General features: G+C 36.3%; 1 long non-coding RNA gene across 1 annotated transcript in view; it reads left to right on the plus strand.

Annotated features, from left to right (window-relative positions):
- Window positions 1-13,298: 13,298 nt before the first annotated feature.
- The window catches only part of LOC148171007 (uncharacterized), a 35,637-nt gene continuing 31,367 nt past the window's right edge, over window positions 13,299-17,568 (plus strand). Inside the window, exon 1 of the long non-coding RNA XR_015770480.1 lies at window positions 13,299-13,387. This is a non-coding gene — a long non-coding RNA (uncharacterized LOC148171007). The remainder of the gene's footprint in view (window positions 13,388-17,568) is intronic.

A 17,568-nucleotide genomic window follows, 5' to 3' on the forward strand; every position in this document is an offset into this window, starting at 1 on the left:
TTTTTGGACTAAAAAAAATTTGTTGTGATGTTTTACGCTTAGAATGAACCTGAAATTTGAAATATTTTCTACTAAAATTTAAATTCTTGACATTTTGAGACATCAATAGTTTTGCCTTGTTTGTCGAGAGTTGCAAATCTCAAAATTTTAGAACCGAAGACTCAAAATTTAGAAATTTTAAAAAGGTATAAAAACATTCAAACTGGTTTTATAAAATTCTGTAATTCTGGTAGTTTTCGTGTCAAAATAATAAAATTTGAGAAGTTACTATCTTTGTATTTAACGTATCAAATTATACAAATTTTTTTGATTAGAGATTTTTACGTTTAAAATGAACCAAAAAATTCTAACATTTTCTACAATTTGTAACTCTGGTGGTTGAAACTCTGGAGTTATGAAATTTTGGGACTTTACTTGCCTAACCTTTGTTACCAACTGTTCCAAATCTCAAAATTTTAGTACCGAAGAGACAAAATTTAGAAATTTTTATTTTTAAGGCAAAAATGGTTCATAAACCCTTATAAATTCTGTAGTTTTATTGTCACAAAAAAAGTTTGGGAAGTTTCTATTTTTCGATGAGTTACAGCTAGTCAAATTACACAATTTTATAACAAAATATATTTGTAAATTTTTAGTTACTGAGTGACCCAGAAATTTAAGATATTTTAAACCTGTAATTCTGTTGTTTTAAATTCTAATGCAAGGAATTAAGGGACATTTTTAGTTTTGTCTTTCTAATTGAGAATTGCAAATCTCAAAATTTTAGGACCGAAAAGACACAATTTTTAAAATGTTTTTAGGACCAATTAAAATTAAAAAAAAAAATCTAAAATTTTGCGATTCTGATAGTTTGATAGCCAAAATAATGAAATTTTGAGAAGTTACTTTCTTTATATTAGTTAATGTGTCTAATTTGACAATTTTAGAAAAAAAAGAATTTTTTTGAAGAACCAAATTTTTTTAATATTTTCTACAGGTTGTAACTTCGGTGGTTTTAATTCTAGAGCAACGAAATTTTGAGAGATATCTAGTTTAATCTTTCTAACTAACTGTTCCAAATCTCAAAATTTTAGAACCGAAGAGACAGTATTTAGAAATATTTATTATTTCTAGGACAAATATTTAAAAAATAACTTGTAATTTCGGTAGTTTTATTGCAAAAAGAATGAATTTTGAGAAGTTTGTCAACGACCTATTTATTCAGTGTGTCAAATTACACAATTAATTCTCTTATAGAACGAAAAACCTAATTTTTATTTTTTAATTTTCTATCAAAACATGTGATTTTAGTGGTTTCAATTGTAGAGAAAGGAAATTTTGAAACATTACTAGTTTTACTTTATTAGTAACTGTCATATATTTCCAAATTTTAGAACCAAAAAAAAACAAAACTCAAAAATTTTAATATTCAGAATTTTTGACTTTTTCTTGATGTTTTTATGTTCTTTTTGGGTCGTTTTTCAACGATTTTTGCACCCGCCAAATGCTCTCCGGTTCAGGAGTACCAATTTACGTACCACTTGCTACTTTCTACCACAAATAAGTGAAAACTTAATAAACCACAGCGATTTTTGGTCAAACGAAGGAATTAAGGTGTGAGCCCAAATTAAAACCAAATTTGTGACATGTAATCGTCATTTACGAAACGAGAGGTGCGGCGATCCACTTAACGTAATTTCAGAGCGAAGGTAGATCTTGTCTAAAAGGTCAGTAAACAGCAAAACAGGCTTTGTAATGATAGAATAACATAAACAGGAGCTGATTTATCGGTGGTTATAATTTACGAGTTGTGATCAATTTTCTTGCAGTATTCCAGCAAGCAACTACACCGGACTGTACAGTTGGTTGTCTACACCAAAACCCGGAGTTTTATTATCAATTTATCATTTTGTTCATTTTTAACAGCGCCTCGCTAATGTATTCCGAACCAATTTCGATTTTAATGGAGTCCGATGAATATTTATTAGTTTCCCGCAATAAATTACTCGCGTTGGATAATGGCGGAAACGGTGTAAAGTTGTCACGTAATTTTAACACAGACGATTATCTCTATGTAAACTAAAGCAGAGTTGTGTTTAAGACTGCGGCGCATAAAATTAGTGTCGTCTTGAATGGGGACAAGAAATGGGTTTGTTCATGGTTGGAAGAACCAATTTAATGGGGTGAATACCATAGATGTTTGTCAACGGTGGATGTTTATGGGATGGGGAGATAATTTTTTTTTCGGACACTCTGTACAGTTCCCACTTCAAATCGATTAGCCATGAAAGTGAGCAGAGCGAGAAACTGTGAGCAATTAATCGAATAACTAGGATAAAACGTCATTTGTGATGAGACAGAAGTCAGCAACCTCAAGTCACTTCATTAATTCCTCTTTCGTAGTCGTAAACGGTTTTATTGGAGGATTGCAACTGTCGATTATGCATACGGCCCCAAAAATACATTTAAATTTAAATTACGGCAGCTTTGAACTAATCCGCTGAGACACGTGGAAAAATTGATGGACGTGGGAAAATTCACCAATGACTAAATTAACGAGTTTTTCTAGCCGGAGAATATTTATTTGAGTTGCCAACGACGCTACTGGGAGAAGTTCGGGACAAATTGTGCGATTAATTTCACTGGTGTCAACGTATTTGGTTGTTTATTGCCGTTTTTTACATCTTTCGTTCTTTATAGTGGCTGTCATTGTGACTATTTAAATAACTTCGAATTTTACTGGAGATTTTAACTCCTCGATTTGATTAGTAAGCGACGAACCCAAATTAAAATAAAAAAAGTTGTGTCAAAATTCATTAAATCATTAAATTAATATTCGCAAAGAATTTGTTTATCTAGTTGGCCAGATTTGACCCTAAAACAAATAATTGGCAGATATCAAGACATAAACGCGAAAAATTCGGTGTATCGTTATGCGTTTCTGCAGAAAAATGGCCTTAGTTAACACTTAACAGTGAGCGGAACCCTGGTGTCTTCGGTCGTAATATCCACCTCCCCTGGTGATTTCGCGGCCCATAATTCACCCAACAGATATCAGAACGATAAATAGTAAAGCCGTTGGTACTTTGGTTATTTATCTCTTCAGAGTCCTCAAGAAAAAAGGACAAATACCGTCATCTGTAAAGTGCAGCGATCCGCAGAGTTTACGGCACAGCAAGAGGCGTGGTGCTGAAATTAAAATAATAAAGATCTATGAGCATTATACATCAGACCGTGCCGACTATCGAAATGCCATTCTTCATTTTGACTTTGAACCCGCATAGGGTTTGTGGGGCCGAGGGCGATTAGTTGAATTTCTTTTTTGTCTTCCATCTTCAACCTTCAACGAAATTAAAAAGCGAGTGTTGCCACCGTTGAGCAAAAACTTCTTTTATCTATCGTGACTCTGCTTTTTCCGTCTATTTTTAGTTTGCATATCTATGAAATGTCTTTCATTGTTAATGTTCTTAAGAATCAAAAGCAGCTTTCGATAAAAAATCCCCGCAGAATCCTGGTTCGTCTCCAGTAGAGCATGACAATCGCAAGTTCATTTCTGCATGCCTATTTAAGTGGACATCAGCGCAAGCACTCATGTACGCCGTTAATAAAAACGCGAATTTTCAAAAATGCCCTCCTGTCAAGTCTTGATCTTTCAATTTTTGATGCCAGCAGATAGCCGAATGTTTACGATAAACGATCTCTCCGGCATTCATTAAACAAGTCATTAGTGATGACGTTTCCCAGATGTTATCTCTTCAGGAAAAATCGTCGCTTTTGCCGAATTTGACAGCACGTTGTTTGTAATCTCGTCTAATGTTAATAAAGAACATGGTATGACCCGTAATCCGTGTACATAAATACTGCTATATCATAGACGGCCGATATTAATTACCCTCCAGTAATTATGACCACTCCCTGACCCGACCGAAGTCCCACCAAGAAAAAATTCTAAATAGCTACTTCGCAACGGTGGACTCGGACGTGGGCGTGAGAGGTATCCGCGTGTTCTATCTGTATTGTTTCAACTCGATTAGTTTCACTGCTTTTATCGACGAATTTCATCGAAAGAAGGCTTAGGAGGAAACGGGGGGATTAAGTGGCACGGGAGATTACGTCTAATTGAATTTAGACGAGGCAGTGCTTGGGGATTCTTACATTTCACAGAAAACTAAAAAGTTAAAAAGCTCAAGTAATTGAGGATTATCACAAACTCATGAGTAAATTTTCTAGGCAATACGAAATTAAGACAATTCCGACAATTATTTAACACTCTTTCACATTTCTGGTGATAAAAATTGGGGAGTTGAAATCTCCAGTAAAATTTAAAGTTCGTCGCTTAATAAATCAAATCGAGGAGTTGAAATCTCCAGTCAAATTAAAAGTTCGTCGCTTATAATCAATTCGAGGAGTTGAAATCTCTAGTTGACTCAAAGTTTGTCGCTTCCTACTAGTGAATTCGAGGAGTTGAAATTTCTAGCAATATTCTAAAATTGGCTTTAAAGCGCTGTTTTCTACTTTTACCTACAGTTAATAGAAATTGGAGAGTCGAAATCTCCAGTAGAAATCTAAGTTCGTTGCTTTAATCAAATCGAGGAGTTGAAATCTCCAATAAAATGAAAAGTTCGTTGTTTATAATTAATTCGAGGAGTTGAAATCTCTAGTTAACTCAAAGTTTGTCGCTTCCTACTAGTGAATTCGAGGAGTTGAAATTTTTAGCAATATTTTAAAATTGACTTTAAAGCGCTGTTTTTTTCTTTTACCTACAGTCAATATAAATTGGATAGTCGAAATCTCTAGTAGAAATCTAAGTTTGTTGCTTAAATCAAATTGAGGAGTTGAAATCTCCAGTACAATTGTTAGTTCATCGCTTAATAACTAATCAATTCGAGGTGTTGAAATCTCCAGAAGATTTTTAAAATTGACTTTAAATCGTTTTTGGAATTTTTTGCCAAATTGTCAGCGTCACTTTTAACCGTAGTGGGGTAAGATGCCAAATAGGTATGACAAGAGTAGCAAAAATCAGCATTGTGTAAATCACACTGAATGGTAAATCACAAAGCCGCATTTTAAAATTGGTGTCTACAAACAAACCCGCTGCAGGAAAAATGAAGTATGGAAAGTTCGTCGCTTATTGTCGATACAAATTGAGGCGTTGAAATTTCCAAAAGTTTGTCGCTTACTAATTCAATTCGAAAAGGAATAGCTATTCTGAAATTGACTTTATACCGCTGGCGCTGTCTTTTACTTTTATTACTATCCATGCAACCAAAATGAGGAGCTGAAATCTCGTGTAAAACTCAAAGTTGGTTGATTACTGATTATTGTTTATTGATTATTGTTATTATATAATTGCCAACTAAATCCTAAGTTTGTCGTTTACTAATTAAATTAAATTGAATTGAAATCTTTAGTTAATTTCTAAGTGCGTCGCTTACCTATACCTACTGATCAAATGGAGGAGTTGAAATCTCTCATAAAACTCAAAGTTTGTCGCTTATCTACTAGTGAAATCAAGGAGTTGAAATTTCTAGCAATATTTTAAAATTGACTTTAAAGAACTGTGTTTTACTTTTACTGTCGATTCCAATTGGGGGAGTAGAAACCTCCAGTAAAAACAAGGTTCATCGCTTAATAATCGATTTGAGAAGTTGAAGTCTCTACTAAAATTCGAAGTTTGTTGCTTTACTAATCAATTTAAGGAGTTGAAATCTCTAGTAAAATTTTAAGTTCGTCGCTTACTTATAATTTGAGGAGTTAAAATTTCCAGTAAAATTCCAACTTTGTCGCCCACAAAATCAATTCGAGGTGTGGAAATCTCCAGCAAAATTTTAAAATTTCTGAAATTCTTGGTCAGAATGTTAGCGACACTTTTATCCGTAGTAGGTAAGAAGATTTATAGCTATGGCAGGAGTGGCAAAAGTCAGCATTGTGTAAATCGCACTGAATGGTCAATAACAAAGTCGCATTTTAAAATTGGTGTCACAAAAAACCGCTGCAGGAAAAATGGAATGTAGACATTGGACTACCAAAATTTTATGGGCACTTTTGTCGCTTGCTGTATGAATACAGTTTGAGGAGTTTAAATCTCCTGAAAAATTCTAAAATTGACTTTAAGGCGTCTCTAAAATGATCCGTACCACTTTATTGCCGTCGACAAATAAACCCGCTGCAGGAAAAATGAAGTATGGAAAGTTCGTCGCTTACTGTCGATACAAATTGAGGAGTTGAAATCTCCAGTAAAGTTTAAAGTTCGTCGCCTACAAGCAATTTAGGGAGTTGAAATCTCCAGTAAAACTCAAAGTTTGTCGCTTACCCTACTAGTGAATTCGAGGAGTTGAAATCTCTAGCAATATTCTAAAAACGACTTTAAAGAGCTGTTTTTAGGTACTTTTACTGTCGAAACAAATTGGGGAGTTGAAATCTCCACATTTTTCCACATTTTTACTGTCAAATTCCCAAACTTTCGGGCCTCAATATCTCAGTTTCTCAATTTTCCAGCAAAGACGGCACCAACAGTAAACAACATTTTTTCTTTTGATTTACGTCGCCACGAAATCCCACGAAAATTGGAAACAAATTGCAGATGCCCGCGATAAAAATTTCTTTATTTATGCATTGACAGCCGACATGGACTTGGGCGTATTATATTTCATCCCGTTTGAATTTTGGTAATTTATGTCTTTCATCACAATGCAAGAAGAAAGTCGTTAATCAAATCGTTCTCAGAATTTGAATGTTTTTCTTGGCAAGAATTCAAAATATTGCTACTTCTTCTTTGGAACGAAATTGGGTACCACCTAATTGGAACCGCATTGGAGCAACGTAATAAATTTCGAGCGATATTAAATACGTGTACAAATCAATAAAGTAAGATGTTATCTCCGGCTATTGCGTAATTTCGGAATTTCTCCGACTTTATCGAGCGTAGTTTATATCCAAGATAGTTAATTTAATTTTATTAATAAAACAGTTTGAAATTGAATTTCCCCAAGCCGCAAAGGTCATTACTAATCGCATTTTCCACGTGGGCGTCAATAAAGTACCGATTACCGAGCCAATGAAAAGCATCACCTCGTTGTCTTTGTCTGCAAAACACACCTTTAAATTAAATTGTAACAATTATTATGCCCAAGCGAACAGCAATAAATGTCCACCATTATCGTTTAAACACGGGGTAAAAGCAATAACAGTGAATATGGACGGCATCCTTTTCCAGACGTGCTTTGGTGAGAATTGATGCGGTATTGTTGGACCAAATGGTGCGATAAACAACGCTGAATTATCATCAAAATTTGCCCGTTTGTCCGAGTGACCTCTCGTCGGTAATTATTGGAAGCATCAGTCTTTAATCTGAATGGAACGAACGTGCCAAGCTTACTGTAGTAATTACTGATCCAAATCTATGGATTTATATTGACTTGGACAGGAGCCATTAACCATGAACTATTACTCAAACTAGCGCTTTGCACTCTTGCAGGAATTTTCTAGGAATAGCAATGAACTATCGACTCAAAGAGGGTATCAGAAACAGAAGTAACAAATAACTTAATTGGACGCACTTAAATATACCTCGGAAATCAGAGGTGTTATAATAAATGAGTCCAAATGATGGTTGGTAGTAAATTACACCATTTTTTCTTTTGGAAATAAATTATGGTCAAGCTTTGAAGGTTTATTATAGAGTTAAGATGTCAAGTGGTAAACAGGACATATAAGTTTGATTTAAGCCGGTTGTAGAGATGTAAGTTAAAGTTTTATGGGCTGCGAGGTTTTGCATTAAAATTACGCTAATTTAAGAGCACTTTTTTCGTTTCTCATTTACTTTGCAGGTTAATGAACAATCTAGAACCTGCTCCGAGTCAAAAAAAAATTCTTTTAAAGTAGCAAGAATATTTTATGGGTGCAGGAATAATTAGTTTCGTCGCTTACTCACAAATCTCCAACAAATGTTACAAAATACCTTTAAGAGACCGCCGGTTTCGCATTTTGGAGCATTTTCTGTCTCTTGAAGCATTTCCTTACACATCAATGTTTTTGTAATGCACTAATTTTGTTAATTTTGGGTGCATCAATTCGAGACGTTAATTAGCATTGTGAAAAATGTACTGAATAACCAATCACAGATAAAAAAAATATTTAGCGCCCACAAGCACGTTCGTTGTTTCTCCTTTTTCTTAAGATACAAATTGAGGAGTTGAAATTTCTAGTAAAATGCGAGGTTTGTCGCTTACTAATCAATTGAGGAATTGAAATCTCCAGTAAAATTGTAAGTTCGTCGCTTATTTTTAATTTGAGGAGTTGAAATCTTTAGTAAAATTCTAAGTTCGTCACCTACAAATCAATTTGAGGTGTTGAAATCTCCCGTAAAATTTTAAAATTGACATTAAAACATTTTTGAAATTTTTTGACTAGAATGTTAACGTCACTTTTATCGGTTTTTGGCTATGACAGGAGTGTCAAAAATCAGCATTTTGAAAATTGTACTGAATAACCAATCACAGATAAAAAAAAAAAATAGCGCCCACAAGCACGTTCGTCGTTTCTCGTTTTATTAAGATACAATTTGAGGAGTTGAAATGTCTAGTAAAATGCGGTGTTCGTTGCTTACTAATCAATTGAGGAGTTAAAATCTCCAGTAAAATTGTAAGTTCATCGCTTAGTTTTAATTTGAAGATTTGATATCTCCAGGAAAGTTTTAAGTTCGTCACCGACAAATCAGTTTGAGGAGTTCAAATTTGTAAAATGCGATGTTCGTCGTTTACTAATCAATTGAGGAGTTGAAATTTTCAATAAAATTGTAAGTTCGTCGCTTAGTTTTAATTTGAGGAGTTTAAATTTCTAGTAAAATGCGATGTTCGTCGCTTACTAATTAATTGAGGAGTTGAAATCTTCAGTACAATTGTAAGTTCGTCGCTTAGTTTTAATTTGAGGTGTTAAAATCTCAAGGAAAATTCTAAGTTTGTCGCCTACAAATCAATTTGAAGTGTTGAAATCTCTAGCAAAATTTTAAAATTGACTTTAAAGTAACTTGGAATTTTTTTGACCAGAATGTTAGCGTCACTTTTATTTGTTTATAGCTATGACAGGAGTGTCAAAAATCAGCATTGTGAAAATTGTTCTGAATATTAAAAAAAAAATAATTTAGTGCCCACAAGCGCGTTCGTAGTTTCTCGTTTTATTAAGATACAATTTGAAGAGTTGAAATTTCTAGTAAAATGCGATGTTCGTCGCTTATTAATCAATTGAGGAGTTGAAATGTTAGTAAAATTGTAAGTTCGTCGCTTAGTTTTAATTTGAGGAGTTGAAATCTCAAGGAAAATTTTAAGTTTGTCGCCTACAAATCAATTTTAGGTCTTGAAATTTCTCGCAAAATTTTAAAATTGACTTTAAACAACTTGGAATTTTTTTTACCAGAATGTTAGCGTCACTTTTATTCGTTTATGGCTATGACAGGAGTGTCAAAAATCAGCATTGTAAAAATTGTACTGAATAACCAATCACAGATAAAAAAAAATATTTAGCGTCCACAAGCACGTTCGTCGTTTCTTGTTTTATTATGGTACAATTTAAGGAGTCGAAATTTTTAGCACAATGCGATGTTCGTCGCTTATTAATCAATTGAAGAGTTGAAATCTCCAGTAAAATTGTAAGTTCGTCGCTTAGTTTTAATTTGAGGAGTTGAAATCTCAAGGAAAGTTCGTCGCCTACTAACCAATATGAAAAGTTGAAATTGCCAATTAAATTCTAACTTTGACACTTACTAATAAATTCGAGGAGTTGAAATTTCCAGTAAAACTCAAAATTCGCCGCAGTGAAATTTTAAATCATTTCTGCCACACCACGAATGTCACTTTTATACGTTCCCTGGCGCTCAGCCTAACAATCTCAATTTCCAATTCCTGCTAGTTAACCGTCTTCTTGTTAGAATTGTAAAGTTGTGCTCTCATTTAGTTGGAAATGCCAGTGATTTCAATTCACGATCAAACACGTAGACATCTGTAGACTTCCAGGAATTTTTGTCACATCGCGCCGAATTCTTCCGCGTTTTCGAACCATAAATCTAAAAAATGAGAAGCGAAACGAAATTATTGTGTCACTCCGATGGTAAATTACTTCCATCTGTCTAACGATGGGAACCGAGACCCAGCACCTATAAAATCCAAATGAATTCGGTTAGGTATTTTAATTTTGTGAGATTGTTTAACACTTCAATTAATTAATACAGAAGTGGAATAAAAATGAGAGACAATGTTCCACTTTAGATAAAGTCCACTCTTGATTTATGGTTATGTAAGTTGGAATTGTCGCAAATGAGTAATTTTAATAATTGTATCGACCTATTGCGTCATTGAAATTAGCATATTGGTACAATTACCAGATGGAAAAGTCGGGAGGTTTGGTGTCTTGACCCGTCGTCGATGTCTCCAAATTCAATAACGAAGCATAAACAAACTTTTAATAGCAAGCGTTGATCATGCTCGCACAATGTTGTAAATTTATTACAACTACTGTATATTAATACCTCCCATCTAAATTTATAGGCAATGTTCACAACTATAAACATGGATATAAATCTGATATTATCATTTATTACCCTTTGGTGCGCACGCTACATGCATTTCGCAAAAAGCACCGAACAAAGAAGACTTTCGAACAAACTAATTACACAGTGAAAAGAGTGCGTTATAAGTCGATTAGCTAGCTGCCAAACTTGATTACCACTTAAATGGCACAACTCCATTTCCGAAGGATTAGTATCAGTTAATAATAGCGACAACATTGTGTCTTGGATTTATTATTTCAAAATGCAATGATTTTGCGTATCAATAAAGAATGTGCCGTGTCATCGAACCTAATTATAAACAGACCTCACGAAAAAGTTAATTCGAAACACGAAAGCGCTGACGGTGAAGAAAACTTTTCAGGCGCTCGCTAGGATTTTCGTCTCGTGATCGAGCATCCAAGTCTCTGGAGATTTCAACCAGGAGAGTGAATAAGCGACGAACTTTCTTGGAAGCTCGAATTGCAGCAACAAGAAGATTAAGTTGACTCCTGCTTATCATGCAGAATCTTGAATCAATTCCGAGTACGATTAAGCAGGAAAGAATAAAAATTATTTTTTGCTATTTCTAGTGACATCTGCCGGAAGCTGTAAACAAACACGTCCTTGTTAATGTCACTTGTCAATCTTCCACACTAAATTAATTTAACACTTGCTTAAGTGTAAAATCTCATCATTCCACTTAAAATGTCTGGAAGAAGAAACGCAAACCACAGGTCTGGAATTTCAGCGGTTATAAAAACCAACACTTTGCAATCTTATAAAACTAGTTACCTGTTCTATTTTGTTTTTGTTAAACTGACAGAAAAAATTTAAATGGCAATTATGTAGATTGCACGTAGAGCACGTTCACTAATGTTTAAGCGACTTAACAATTACCCTGAAGGCGTCACCTGAATTAATCGGTCATTGTCGTTATGCTTACTTGCATTTATGGCAAAATATATTATTCACAGCTGATTAAAATGTGAAAAAAGACACCTCTACGTTCGATTATTGATTAGCATTAAAAATGCGAAGGTTTCCAACGGAGGTCTCCTAAAACGCCAGCTCCTTCTATTGTTTTCTCGGCCCCGAGAGTGACTTTGAACAAAACATCCGCGGAGTCGTATACCTAAAGACCCCTTTAGTAAGTCACCAAAAAATCGCGCTCTTTCTGCTGTACGTTGGGCAATAAAGCGGGAAAAACTAAAAGACTTCAATGCGTCATTAGAACACGAGATTCCCGCATCGTTCACCAGTTTCTTTTTTCTTCAAGGTTATTAACAAAACAAGTGTTTTTTCTTTAAATTTAATGTTCCTTGTGTTCACTCTTCAAAAATCGCACGTTTTCCGTCACTGCTTCAAATTACAGATTGTTGGCTTCTTTGTCACATTTGGGGGATTTTTACGTATATTTTTAACGAAACGTTTATGGTAGCGCGTACCTAAAGCCTCCTTTAGTAACTCACCAAAAAATCACGTTTTTTTTCTTGGTAGTTTGGCGATAAAACGGGAAAAACAAAAGACTTGAACGCCGCATCAGAACACAAAATTTCCGTATTATTCGGCAACTTTACATTTTTCTGATGTTACCAACAAAGAAGTGTCTTTTCTTCAAACTGAACGTTTCTTGAGTCTACTCTAAAAGAATCGCAAATTTTCCATCACTTTCCTTCGAGTTACAGATCGTTAGCTCTTTCGTCACAATTGGGGTTTTTTTAAATGCATTGTTTTTTCAGCCCCGAAAGCAATTTTTGATGAAACAGCTATGATGTTGTGTTTCTAAAGACCCTTTTAGTAATCCCTCAAAAAATCGCGTTCTTTTTTCCATTGTGGGGCGAAACAGCGCCAAAAACAAAAAGATTTCAACGCCGCATCAGGACACGAAATTTCCGCAAAATTTGACAACTTTTTTTTCTTCGATGTTACCAACAAAACAAGTGTTTTTTCTCCTAGCTGAACATTCCTCGGGTCCATTCTAAAAAAATCGCACGTCTTCGGCCACGCTGCTTCGCATGACAGTCCGTTGGCTCTTTCGTCACATTCGGGGGTTCGTACGCGCATTGACGATTCTCATCGCGAATGATGACGTGTGTGTCCATTGCGGGGGAGATCAGGTCAGCGACATTGTCAAGAACGCGGAAAGGCAGGGCAAGGCCGCAGGCCGGACCAAAACAACACAGAACTTTGTTGCGGCGAGTCGCACGATGACTTTTTGTTTCTTCGTATCCATCGCGAGTCGATACGTGGGTTCCGGAGGCTTTGCCGACCCGGATTTTTATTGTTATCCTTGTGATATATTATTGGAATTAGGTGTCGGCCGAGATCCGTTAACTGTTGTTGGTAATGAAGAATTATGCAATCGGATTCGGGTTCCGTGGCGGAAGGAGAGACACGACGGAACTGTAAAAAAGTGATGAAGCGACTAACCTAGATTTTTCGTTGCAACTGAAACGTCTTTGATGGGTTTAAATCCTTTGAAATTCCCCAAAGCACTCAATCAAAGTCCCCCCAGAAAAACACGTGTTCTAACTTCTCGTTGAAATTTCCCACATAATAAAATAGTCGTAATTATAAATTCCCCGTCTCGTCGTCCCTCGATTTTCGCCAGATTAACCCTCACATGGGCGGGGTTGGGCGATCTAGTGACCAGTGGCGGGAGCATTCCAGTCTTGGCCAGCTGAGATGTTCGCGGACTTGAGCACTCGCGATCTAACCGTGCTCCGGATGACTTTTAACAGCTGACCGTTCTTGTGTTCTGTGTTGTGGTGGGTGCGATGCGATTAATTGCGTGTTACACGTGAGACGTGACAGCACACGTGGATTTTTTCCAAACCTACAACGAACCGAAGAATGTCTTGTACAGTAAGTGTTAAAATTACCAACAGCAATCATATTTATTGGTGAAACGGGAATTATGGGTTGTTAGACATGCATGCGCGATTTTTGAGGTTTATCGTTGGAATTCTTCGACGGTCAAAGCGGAGTTAATAGATCAAAAGAAACGACGAGTTAATTAAATTGTAGCATAATTTTTGAGGTGAATGGCTCTAGTTGGTCATGCTGAAGAAGTATTGTGCAGAAATGCAGATTTGTCTTCACGCAGGTTCTGAACAGGGCACTTAGAGCTAGTTTATGCCACTTTGTAAACAAGCTCTTATGCCACATTCAGGTTTTATTACAAGGAATCTAAAATCTGCTGCAACGTGTTTGATTGAACATGTTAAACTAGTCGCAGTATTTCTTAAAAGTCTTTAGTGCAAGAAACTAAACTAATTTACCAAGCAGGTTTATCCACGGAGCGGAAAAAAGCACGGAAGAATTTTTCTACACTTGTAAAAACGATCTATTTATTTTCATTTCTATGGACACAACAGCCGAGGGGCTATTTAAACAGTTGCGTGGCTAATTGTAACAAGAAGAGCGAAAAAAATGCAAGTCTTTGCGAGTTTTTGAATTCTCGCGAAGTGATTCCAACGGTCGATAAGCGACGAACTCAAAAAATTGATACGGGGAAACTTTAACGCTTCGACAAGCGACGAACTGCCAAATTAACGCAAATTATTTGGAGATTTCAACGCTGGCCCATCAAGCGACGAACCCAATTTATGAAACATGAAAGTGCAACTTTTTGCAGAACTTTTATAATCAGCAACCGTTGTAATTGCGTAATTTCGCTCCCGCTAATTACGTGCAAACATAACGACCGAAATATCCATATAATTTACACCAAGAACTAGCAACTTTATAATTAAGCTGATTAAACCAGAGCAGAAATTTCTTCACTCTTTGTTTAAATAAACATCAACCCACCTTTCTGATTGAAATCGTTGGTATTGTCGAAGTCATTACAACTAAGTACTTTATAGTACTATGTATGCATTATAGAGTTGATGATGGGTTATGCAAGAAGAATAAGAGGCACTCAAGATAAATCAAGATGAATTGTCAAAAGAAGAATCTAATTCCGTATGCACAAAACGTTAGACGAAGAAAATTAGTCAGTAAGGCGAGAGAATTGATATCGTGCTTTCCATAATTATCAGGATGGTTTTTATGTTAAGGCTGATGACTCGAGATGGCGACCAAAGAGTGGAGGATGAAGAACAGGTTCACAGTCTCTGAATTCATTATAAGCGGAGCAGATTAAGTTACAAGATAGAATGGTCTTTTAATCCATGATGACATTATGTCGCGACGGCCACTGGGTAGGGTAGTGCCACCGGCGGTCTCTGGTTTCTTCGGCAACGATCCCTCAGCCTCAAATTTGTGGTTGACGACCAAAACTACAGTGACTTCAACGTGGTCAAGTGAACAGACGACGAACCCAAAACATGATTGATGTGATTTTGCTAAAATTAAATTACAATATTAAAAGCTTGTTCAGCTGTCTCATTTGGCTTTCTTACATAAGTAGATCCATTTTTCATGAATTTTTTCGGGACATTTTTCACCAGCTTAGCTCCGATTATGTAAATCTGTCATAAATAACGACAGTTTGTGAATAATTACAAGCGACAAATTGAAAAACTCACAACAATGAAAGTAAAATCGCCAGTGTTAAATTCTCCGAAGTGTTTACGATCAAACCCATTCAAAAAATCACCGGTATAATTGTCCCATTTATTGTTTAATAAACTTTTTCTTATTGTTGACGTCACCGTCATTACACGTTTCGTTCAAGCATAACCTGAAAAAAACTGACAATTTTCTGCTGCGATTATTACAAGAAATCCGCCGTAATTTAACAACGGATGGCACTAAGAAAAATTTCAAACGTTTGCTTTTACGTTGCCGCTGTGTATATTATATCGTTAATTATCGACTTACATGGCCGCTCAGGCATGCAACTACCACTGTTGCAAATATTATCGATACAAAATCACTGAAATATTCCCGAGAGGAAGCAGGAAAAGCAAAAGTTTTATTTTTGCGACAAGTGGGCGGTGTTTTTTAATCTTGCATTATAAAGGTGCGTTCTGACTATTTATAACACGTTGAATTTCTACGTCAGATTACGCCGTAAATGTCTAATAATTCATTTGGGAATAAATTGAATTTGTTCTAATGGTTACAATGTGCAAAGAGCGGTGCAGGTGCATGCATTGTTGTTCTGAGAGTGGGCGGTGGAAAATTTAGGTTACTCGTTTCTGGAGACGTTGAAGTCTCCCCGTAACTCCTTTATTTTAGGGTTTTTATCAATTATTTTTGTCAAGTTGGTTGCTGTACTGACTCCTGACGAAGCTTGGAGTAACACCGCTCAGATAACTTCAATAGAAGTATTTTTTTAAAATTATTTTGTTATTTTGGGTTCGTCGCTTACGTTGAAGTCACTCACAAAACGGCGCGTAAACGCTCAAATCACATTATGATCACTTCGTTAACTTTAATTGCAACTTCTTCAAACATGTCCCGATCCATAGATAGCCATCGACTTTTTCCAGCTACCCTTATTTAGTCGCGATAAATCTTTTGGTTTCCACCAACGAAATATCCGACTAATTCCATCACAGCTATTTTTAGAGTAGTGGGCCAATAAAAAAAATGGACGCATTTTTGACGTAATTGCCCAGAAGGAAGAGTTAAAATTACTGGCACGAGATGTGCCAAGTCACATTTTTTGAGGTGATTGCAACAACCAACGCGTGGCTCCTAATCTGAAGAAAAAAAGACATTTGGAGTAGGAATGGTGACTGCTTTACGATGAGGAGGGGCAATTACGAGCGGAGATCGCGAGTACATATGTCGGAGATATCTTACGGTGATATCTCGACGATAAAGGCTAATTAGGCGCGATATCGCGGAGGTGAGTTAGTGGGGTTTTGACGGAAATAACACTTTCTTGTTCTCGGAGGTTTTCAGGAAGAGATTTCAACGATAAGCGACGAACCCACTGGGAGACTTGGATAGAACAGGCGACGAACCCTGTTGGAATCTCCGTTATTTCGGCCCCAACGTGCAAAATCCTTCTCTAGCAACCTCCTAAATCATCCTAGCAATTATTTATTTGGCCGCGAGCTTTCAGGCAATAAATCTCGAACTTCCGCCAAAGTGTGCATATTAACTCGTACCGGATCATTTGCTTTCCACATCCTACAGTCATGTCGGCCGATCCGGCTGCACATTCGAGATTTAATACTTTGCATTAGGAAAAAATCCGAAAAGCACTCCTACTTCCGTCTTGTAGCACGAACACATCAGCCAGTTTGGGCGCACCGGCGACGCTGCCGGTAATTATTATCATGCGAAACACTAATTCTATGCTCGGTCGGTATGAATAAACAACGCGCCTGGTAATTACCGTTGTTATATTTTAAAAAGCGCTTCTTATTTTTAATAGAAAACGAGTAATTGGTAGCCTGCAGAGATTCAATTTTACTACGGCACATCTGCCTCTAACGATGCATTCTTCGGATTCAGTGGAAATTGGTGAGGAGCGTGTGGTCGATGCGTGTAGACAGGAAAACTTCAATGTTGTCGACAAGTTTTTAAACACGCAAAAAAGAGACTTGAGGCGATAATAAAAATTGGGTTCGTCGCTTATTGTTCCCAGAGTTGAAGTCTCCAAGAAAATTCTATCCCAGTCTCATTTCTAACGACCAATTAACTTCCTGCTGAGCAGTTCCTGCGTTATAATAGCCATTTTATTGCGCCTACTACATTACTTGAGCTAGCTTCACACTTTTACCCAATTCCTGCAGTTAATTTTTTTCCGGGTAAGTTCCTGCTCCGCAACAAAGTTGAAACAGGAGAGGCGGTTCTGGCGGCTCCCATTTATTCGATAGTAATTATCCGAGTAGTAATTACACTTAATTGGATTATTTGCATTAATTAGTGTGTATGAAATAATTGGTTGATAGTAATAATCGTTGTCTGATGCAAATCTTGAGCATCTGGCGTGACAGCGATAGTCTTTTGTTAGTTTTTGACAGATATCGAACGGTTTCGCCACTTGAAATTCCAGCGACGGGCTGGGTCTCTAACCGGAGCCGGAGCAGATTAGAATTATTGCCTACAACTTGCACCGAACCGGATCATAACGTCTC

The sequence above is a fragment of the Gnatocerus cornutus genome, chromosome 7 (assembly GCF_029298725.1).
Source record: "Gnatocerus cornutus isolate USDA-ARS CGAHR chromosome 7, icGnaCorn1.1, whole genome shotgun sequence".
Taxonomy (NCBI): domain Eukaryota; kingdom Metazoa; phylum Arthropoda; class Insecta; order Coleoptera; family Tenebrionidae; genus Gnatocerus; species Gnatocerus cornutus.